Source organism: Pecten maximus, chromosome 5 (genome assembly GCF_902652985.1).
Source record: "Pecten maximus chromosome 5, xPecMax1.1, whole genome shotgun sequence".
NCBI classification, from domain to species: Eukaryota; Metazoa; Mollusca; class Bivalvia; order Pectinida; family Pectinidae; genus Pecten; species Pecten maximus.
Window position 1 is genome coordinate 27815411 of NC_047019.1, and position 9928 is coordinate 27825338.

Genomic DNA, 9928 nt, shown 5'->3' on the forward strand with positions numbered 1-9928 from the left:
TAAAGTTTGATAATATCTACATTTCTATTTATTTGTCTGTTCTCTTCTATGACAAATTCAGTCAGGAAATATTTCTGGTGACAACATAACTTTGTGGTTCCTGTTCTGAGATGTATTGATTAGGAATCTGTAGTTGTAGCTGCTTATTGTTCTATAGAAGAAAAAAGTTGTACATTATAACTTTTCAAGTTCATAAAGCCCCGAAGTGTCTAAGGAAGCTGAATTTTTAGAGATTATGTGTACTGTTACTGGTGGTAAGATAGGTGATAAGACACTGATTTAGACTTGTAGCGTGTTCTGAATTTTCTTAAGTGCATGGTGATGTGAAATAACTCATCACTATCAGGCTTGCATGTCTAGCAGTATTTGAATGCTCATGATGGCCAACATTTGCTCCAGTCGTTATTTGATACCAGCAAATCTGATCTCCACATGGTTTGTCTACCAAATTTTCCTTATCTATATGTATATTTATCATGTAAGAGTCCACAAGCCATTGTATTAGGCATATTATCATAAACAGGTGTTATAAATTTCCAAAACGAGGTATTTCACACTATTTACACATTATTTTCTTTTTTATTCTATGAATGTAATTGTCTTATTCGATGATATGGATTGCATTGAATTATAAACCTAATCAATAATGATGACAGCCTGAACCAGAATCAGTTTGTTTCAAATGATGTCATATTAACAGAAGTCTTCATGATGCTTGATTTTCCTGTAGTTTAAAATGTTGAGATATCGAAAAGAAGAAAAACAGTTCATAGTTTTTCGCAAGATTTTTATCCTCCCCAAAACCTTTCAAGGTACCCTGTATATATAGTTGCCTCTTTGTCAATCTGTTCATCCGAGATGCTTCTTCAGGCCGTAACTTCTGACTCTCTGAAGGTATAGACCAATGAAATTTCATTGATATACATGTAATTTGGCAAGGTGGTCTGTTGTATCATTTTCAGATCTGTATGATCAAGGTCAAGGTCAAATTGAGTTTAAAGATCAAAAGATCAAATTGTCTTGCCATAAATGTTCTCTCATTGAATGTAGATCACTGGGTTAGGGGCTCTCAAAAATTATCCCAAACCTAATTAAAAAAGATTGGTGTCAGTGTGAAAAAACACTAAGATAAAATTTCTGTTAAAACATGTCCGTTTACAGTAAATGGTGAGGCTGTGTGTAACTCTCGTCATCTTAATATCAACCTGTCAAACTACTGAAGATGACAAGACTTGTGTGTCGAGACCTGTGTGATAATATACTGTACCTGACAGTGTTAAAATGACTACGACCAGAGTGGAGGGTTGTTGGTGCCTTATGTCACCATGTGACACAAAAACCATAACCGTATTCACCTTCACGAGACTGCAGGCCAGTCCAGAGTTGTACAATTACATTGAACTGGAATGCTCTTTTCCCCACTTCTCTTGAAATCTTTCAAGAAATGCACATTTAACATGTTATATACTATTTGAACACTCCTTGAGTGAAATAGCTGTCAAGATTAAGGCCAGTCCAGAGTTGTACAATTACATTGAACTGGAATGCTCTTTTTCCCACTTCTCTTGAAATCTTTCAAGAAATGCACATTTAACATGTTATATACTATTTGAACACTCCTTGAGTGAAATAGCTGTCAAGATTAAGGCCAGTCCAGAGTTGTACAATTACATTGAACTGGAATGCTCTTTTTCCCCACTTCTCTTGAAATCTTTCAAGAAATGCACATTTAACATATTATATACTATTTGAACACTCCTTGAGTGAAATAGCTGTCGAGATTAAGCTTTCCTACCACACACTACCGTCTTTCAGGCATCTACAGACTTCCTTAGCCCCCCTGGATAACGATCTTACTCCTCGGTCTCATGTTTTAGTTTGCTTTCTTTCTCTGTTTCAAATTAGTCAAGTTTTTAATAGACCATCAATAGAAACGGAATGCTACCATTGTCAAGAGTGTTTGCCAGTTTTTTTTATTACTGTACTGGGCTGAGAAACAATACAACCAGGTGAGGTATAGTTGATTTACAACTCAAGATGACTTCATCAAATCCAAAATTTTGTGTCCTGTTGCATCAGGTTTATAAGAGGTTTTTCAAAACTAACAAAGCACATAAGTTATCTACTCTCAATCGATATATTATTATTTTGTTCTGTGAAGTATTATTTAAATAAGTTTGGATCTGTTTGGGGAATCCTGTCGGAGAAAGCTAACAAGTATACAGATTAGTCATGCCTTTTGAGTTTTTAAGTTGGTGGAGATTTAACTATAGACAGGAACTGCTTGTACCATGAGGTATCAGGAAGGCCACAGGGTTGGTATTCTACAATAAATGTATGTCAGAATATCTCAACACATTAATATACTCTTTTGCTAGATGTGAATGGAACCAGAAAATTGGTCCATACTGCAATTTGGCCAAATGGTGAATAGACTTGTGACCTTACACACCCAGCCCTGTAGTTAAAACTTGGCTCATGGTAAATTGAACACATAGAATGTCAAACTATTGAATGTGTGCCTTACAGGGTGTAGAGATATGCTGTGAATATATTGTTTACACTTAAAGAGGAAAGGTAATTTTAGGTAAAAAAATTGTTGTTTGGACGTCTGCACTCTCCTGGTTTGAAGATTTTGTGTTAGTGGGAGGAAGTTGAAATCTATCTGTCAATGTTACTGACACACGTCAGTTTGGCTGTCCTAACACAATGCTACAGAAAGACAAAACTATCAACAACACAACATTTCACAGATTGTGACCAATTTTGATATAAAATTACAAATGATATGAACCAAATAGAATTATTTAAGAGTAGGAAGCATGTCTTGTTGGTAAGATTGTGAACAGAAAATACAGTCCTATTGACGGCCAGATGGTCCACCTTTGCCGTCGGCCATTAGAGAATCGAACTAACAACAAGTTACTAGTACATATGACATAAGAGAAGAGGATTTGTGTTAAAAGACAATACAATATAAAAACCAGTTATGTTTCTATTGTGTCAGGGATGTAGAGACTATAAAAGCATTATCATCTTAAAGACATAAGATAGCTTCCCTTTACAGCAAATCTATTTTTATTTCTTTCATTTGAAATGTAAATAAATGTACACATAAACTGTGGTTTTTGGAGTTTTTAAATAAATTTTCTTTTTGAGGATTATATTCTACCTTTTCTACATTTTGAGATTCAATCTAATATTATTTATGCTTCACTGTTTCTATAGTAATTAAATGCTGAGTTGGCCAAAAACCTGGTAAAATTGTTTGATTTGCAAGTCTTATATATAATCGGGAAAAAAAAATCTAAATTCAGTATAGGGACATGACTGAAAGATTCTGTTTATCAGAGGGAAGTAATTGAAATCTTCCAATTGACTTCCCTACAAGACAAGTAAATTTAGACTGACAATATATATTTTTCTTTACTGAATCAATCTTGTACCGTTATATCAGTACATATTTTTTTTTATGCAGTATTGACATGGTAGAACAGTGAATTATAATAATATTAAACAAGACATTTTGCTCCTTTTTCTTTGGATTCTTAAAAACAAATTTTAATTCTCTGATGTACCTTTGGTGAAAAGCAGCATAAAACATTAATAGAGAACTGCTGCCAATTAAATTGTTGTTTTAACTCAGATCGTTCTTTCATCACCTTGACAACAGGACGAACTTCTGTTACTCAGCTCAGGTTTAATGTGAGTTCCATTGTGACTATATTAGGTGTAGATTGTGAGCATGTTTTGGTTTATAGCCGATTGCAGCAGGGTAAGGTCTCGCTGCTGTGTAATTTCCATGCTCCTCCCAAGCATACCTCGGATTTAAATCATCACTTTATCACTTTTAAATGTGTAGTTACCATCAAATTAACAAGGAAGACGACCCTAAGTATGGCGTTGAACGTACTGTGCACGCCCCAGCTGATGGGCCATGTTTATTTTGGGTTAATATCAAAGGTTCAGAGAAAGCTTCGCTGATTTTTCCATCCACCCTTACATGAACCATGGCCATCGCGCACTTGTTGACCCCTAGGACCGACAATCACTGATATATTTGATGATAGGATTAAATGAAATGGGCGGAGTGAACTGCAATCCGAGTTTTATAAAAAGAAAGTAATAACAAAGGTCAAAGAAAAGTATAATCTAAAGGTCAGATTGGTATTGTCAGTAGCAAAGATATCATCATCAATAAACGGTCATTCAAATGGTCAGCTACCAGCTTCCTGACACATGTCATTGAGATCGAGGTGGACCATGATACCGTGTACCTGGTGTAGCAGGCCCGAAAAGAAAAACTGTTTCTAGTTCCTTTACACATTTCAGAATTTAAATCCTTTTTATAATTTTTCATTGTTCAATCATGTTGACTAATCTAAAATTTGAATTCTTATTTTTTATCCCTGGTGTAATAACTGCAACAAATGGTAAAGGATTTTTTCTTCAAACTTGATAACAAGGTTCCTTAAGGGCTTGACCAAGATTGATTGCCACTTTTGCATGATGTTATTTGGCAGAGTTATGGCCCCTTAATTAAAGAAAAATGTTGTTTTCTGTCATTTCCATGAAATAACTTCCACAAATATTATCAGATCATCATCAAACTTAACAGAGTCATTGTACCTTGATTTTTAGAAAACAGTCTTATTTGCTGTTAAATAACTCTCCGAAAGTCTTCAAACTGAAGAACAGGATTCAATGAATGAATTACGGGATCAGCAAAATTTGTAATAGAGTTTGGTATTGCCAGATGAGAAAAGAAGTCTTGCAAAATCCATTTACTTTATCCCGTAATACATGTTCAATAAGGCTTTATATTTTTCAAGCAATACATTATGGCTCAACAGAATTTATCATTCTGTCCAGCTATATTGACATGTTTACTCCTAACCTAAATAATGTTTACCTATAGAATGTCAGAAAAGTGGGGGATATAAATTCCACAAATGTTTACCTATAGATTGTCAGAAAAATGGGGGATATAAATTCCACAAATGTTTACCTATAGAATGTCAGGAAAGTGGGGGATATAGATTCCACGAATTTGCTAGTTACTCTTTAGCATGTTTTTAAAGAAAATATACAGGGAAAAAACAGTGTTTTTCAATTTTTTATATTTTAATTTTTATGTATAAGGTAGACAAAATACTTATGGTTTACATATTTATTTACCTGAAGACCTAAGTATGGCGCTGTTGCATCATTCTTTAGTTACGTTTTTCCAGAACTAATTTCTATCTAATTGTGATGAATCCCTAGCTAACTATGTATCAACACATACAGAAGGTAGCTATAAATCACTTTATTATCTGACATATTTAACAAGAATCAAATGCTGGGTGCATGTTTATTAATCTTAAGTTCCTAACGGGAATTACTGTCTTTTTCCAAGATGGCGGACATTGAGAATTGACAATCTTTTTTCTGTTAAAAAAAACTTGAAAACATCTCTACCAGTATAATTTGCACAACCCCAACTTTAAACTGTATTTCAGTTAAAAAAAACTGCGCAAATTACTCAAGATTTTACAGTATTTATTTTTGTCCTTATATATTGTATTCCTAAGTCTATAAAATTATGAATTCAAAGAGAATATATTTGGTGATTTCCAATAATAACATGTTTTGTAAACCAGTCTGAGCTATGATGGATGAGAGGATGCTGCAATGCTTTATGATTGCTGGTCAAATACTTGCTCCATGGTCACTCCTGTGGTCAATTTGAGAGGTTTTCATCAATAAGGGACATAATCAATCTCAATCTGGGTTTGGATTCTGGCCGCATGATGGAGGAGAGGAGTCGGGTGACATCACTAGTCTTTATATTCATGAAGGATGGTCACTTTGGGTCAAGCCCCCTATTGATATGACCATTTGATGGACACATGTTAGTCAGATGATATTTCAAACGATATCATGGTCTAGTTTTTTCACGTCAATATTATTCAATTTGTTGTACGAAAAATTCTGTCACAACATCACTCTCCTTAATATTAATGCTAGTCTAAGTAAGTTGTAATTGTCAGTTAACAGAATATAGATACCAATTTTTATTAGATTGGGTTTTTTTTTTCAATTTTAAAAGAAAAATATATTTGCATTTCATCAAATTTCAAAGATGTATACCCTGCTTGTAAATCCATTTTTTCTACAGTCAAATGTTCTTTCGAGGATATACAAATATAAGAAATGATTCATGCATAAGAAAACTTTATTGTCAGAAGTATTTTGTTTTGAACCTGAAAATAAAAACAGGAATTATTCAATATTCTGATTGGATGTTTCCATGATGAAACTAATATTTTTACTGGACACAATATTTGAACGAATGGCATTATTTCTCTCCCAAAGGATTAGAGTGCTAGAGGGCTTAGCACCTACTGAAAATACTTTGAATTTAAACTAAGAAGAATGGGTTTTATTTAATTGAAATATATTTATATACATTTAACTTCAGTATGTGTCAATGTATCTATATAAAAATGGAAAATGAAAATATATCTCTTTAGATAAAATGCTAATGTTCCCTAACCTGGAAAAGGAAAAAAAAGTTAGATCCAAAATTAGGAAAAATGTGTTTTGCATTCAAACAGATTGTTGTCAAATAAATTTTTATGAAAACCTTTGCCCCAATCGTAGAAGACAGAAATATTTTCAAATGAGTGTGTGACATTTTAACTTGGCCAGGGTATTTGTATCATTTAAATGTGCCGTCCCCTTGGAAGGATTGAAACGAGGATTTATGTCTGTAGCGTGCTGAATTGCATTACCTTTTAACTTTACCTCTAATCTGCCTGGTGTCATGAGATGCGATTCAGAGGCTGGCCAAAGATTTCAAATAAAAATGTTTGTACTTAAAAATACGGGTGACAAAGAGTGTGCGATTGATTGGTACACAAAGAAGAAGTCTTTCTGCTGAGGTTTGGGTGTGCTTTCACTCAGCTATCACCGATGACAAATGGGTGGTTTTTCTGGAAAGGAAAATTAACCAATTCATTACGGGGTGATGAGAATGTTTTTAATTCAAGCATGTAGCCACAAAATGTTTGATATCCTTGTACTAAGAGGGGTGAATCTTCCACGAAAACTCCTCATCTATTGATGTTGAGAGATGTCTGGTACTACAAACCTGCCTTTAACCTAGATCACAACACCATCAATTGTAGAATCTCTTAATATAAAATTTTCCTCTGTTAATCAAGAATTGTACATAAATGTTAATTCTCACAAACAATAAAGTATATTTGACCGTCTGAAAATTATAGCAATACCTTGAAAAAGAGTTTTCAATAAATAAGTAAATCTCTTAAAATTAGGAGAACATAGATTACAAAATTGTTTTTCATTGAACATTATTTATCAGTAGTTTCCTACTTTAGGTTAATTACATCAAATTATTGGAAGCCTTATTTTCTGAATACAAGGGAGATCAAATGAAATCAGGATTCATTATTAACTAAATCCTATGTTTGACTGGAGTTAGGGAGTAATGATATATGGTGAAATTGATATGTGAATTGATGCAGGATTTTACAACTACATTGTAGACCAGCTAACAGCAATTGTAAAGAATATTAACAGATATAACCATCATATGTTCAACAAAGACACAAGAGAATATTTGTTCAATAATCAGAAATTAATTATCTCTATTAACATATTTCTTACATTTTTACAGAAACTATGAAACGTTTTTACAGAAACTATGAAAGACGTTGAAATTTTGACATAAACATTTACATTGATAAATTATTTCACTTTTTTAAATATAAATTAATTTGTTCTTCAGTTTAATTTAAAAGTCATTTCTTTATCAGTTTTTGGCACATCTGATGATATTGGAACTAGAAGGAATGGTTCATTTTCTGAGCTAATTATTGAATTTTAAAAATAATTCATTTTTACCTATAATAGCTGATATTTGCCTTTTTGATGCTACATATGTAACTGCATTTATGTTTCAATTTTAGACTTTTGTAGGACAATGATACTCGTAGCTATTTGGGCATCATCAGAAAATCATGCCATTTCTGTTGGGAATGACAGCGTCTGGACTAACCGGGCTGTATACGTCCTTATATCCTCCATTTGTAGCCTCAGCATTAGGGACATCCTGGGGAATTGCCCTCACTGAAAAATGTGCTTGGTTTAATTGCTGCATATCCGTTGGCCGTGAGCTGATCTCTGGCCGTGTCGGCTGCTAATTCGTATAAATACTTGTTCTCTGATTGACCAGCCACCGAAGTCAGTGGCTTGTTGTAATGGTCTTGTCTAAATGTTTCCTCCAATGTGAGAAATATATGAATATTTATGATCGTTTTCTTCTTCGTGCTCTCAGAATGGATTTTCTGTTGGAACACTATGGCCATTTTCACAGGAAATGACCACAGATTAATCTTTCATTTACACATGTTTGTAAATGTTACGTGAAGTACGCGTGACAGACTGACCAAAGTGCGACTTTGATGGGTGCTAGAGGTTTATAGCCAATTGTGACAATGACTTTTAGATTGTTTTATTGCAACATTCAATTATTCTTGTAATCAACATTTTCTGTCCTGCAAAATGACTTAATGGTTTCTAGGATGGAGATGTTTTTCATTCTTTTAATGCCTCTTGAGTAGTTTAATTGTAATTTTTAGTTCTTTATTGTAATTTTTACAAAACATAATTAATTTGCAAAAACAGAATTTTTATGCCTCTGTCACAAAGTGGTCAAATGCATTTTGTATTTCTCTTTGTTCTATCCTTTCACATTAAGAAGTTTTGCTGATTTTACTATTCACTGATAAATAGTAATAGCATATTGATATATTATTTTAAAATTCAATTAAGATTTCTTTATATATTTATACATTTCATTAAATAATCTGAACAAAATGTATCATTTGTATAAGAAAATTTTTTCCAATCTTAAAAAGGATTTTTTATTATTATTTTTGAAGGGAGGTAACTCCAACACAGATCTCAGCTGGATTATGTTAGGCAGTGCACTCCTTAATCAAACTTCACATACATATAACTATTGTACTATTGTCTTTCTACGAATTCTATAAAGCAGCAACCACATGCTTTAATACATCTTGCCTATTGTTTTACCAATACCTAACATTAATTTTGTTGCTTGAAAGATATCATATATTATATATAGTTCAAGATTTCTGCGATTTATTTAAAGGTGCGTGCAGACTTTTTCCTCCATCTCTTAATGCCATCATTTTCCGGATAAAATAATTCAATAAGGTTTTATCAGCCAGACAGAGTTAGGAAATCCAGACTATATGGAAAAACAGAATTGATTATTAGCCAAGTGTTATTTGGGCACCAAAGACATTGCAATCAAGTGATTAAAGGTTTATGACAAGGAAAAAGTTTTTTAAAAATATAGCGGGGATACTGAGGAACACCTTGTGTCACGTGTTCCCCAGCACCATGGTGGCACGCGTCATAGCGCCAAACGGCCTTGATACCTCAGGTCTGCGCTACTCTGCATGTCAGCGAGCAATAAGTTGGGTATGAAATTACAACATTGGCATAGAACTTGACGTTAATGCTTCAGAACTTGATTACGATGGTGCTATGGAGCTGTTGTCTGTTGTCTATAAAAAACAGTGTTTGATCATTTTAACAGATACATAGCCGAGGGCAATTTCACAAGTCTCAAATGAAATTATAAGCATCTGGGTTTTCATTTAACAGGAGGCAAATGATCGAGAAAAGGCTTGATATAGCCCTATCACATCACAGGGAGGGCTTGCCATTTTGTCTGTGTAAATGATAGGCGAAGCTGAACACTATCGGGGAGTGCGACTCCCGTCAACTCGCCGTGTTCTATGGCTAATAGTTGAGGCCATCAGGATCAAATCTTTTACAACCTAATGTTATCTTTACATATTTTACAACACTCCCGATTATAAATTTT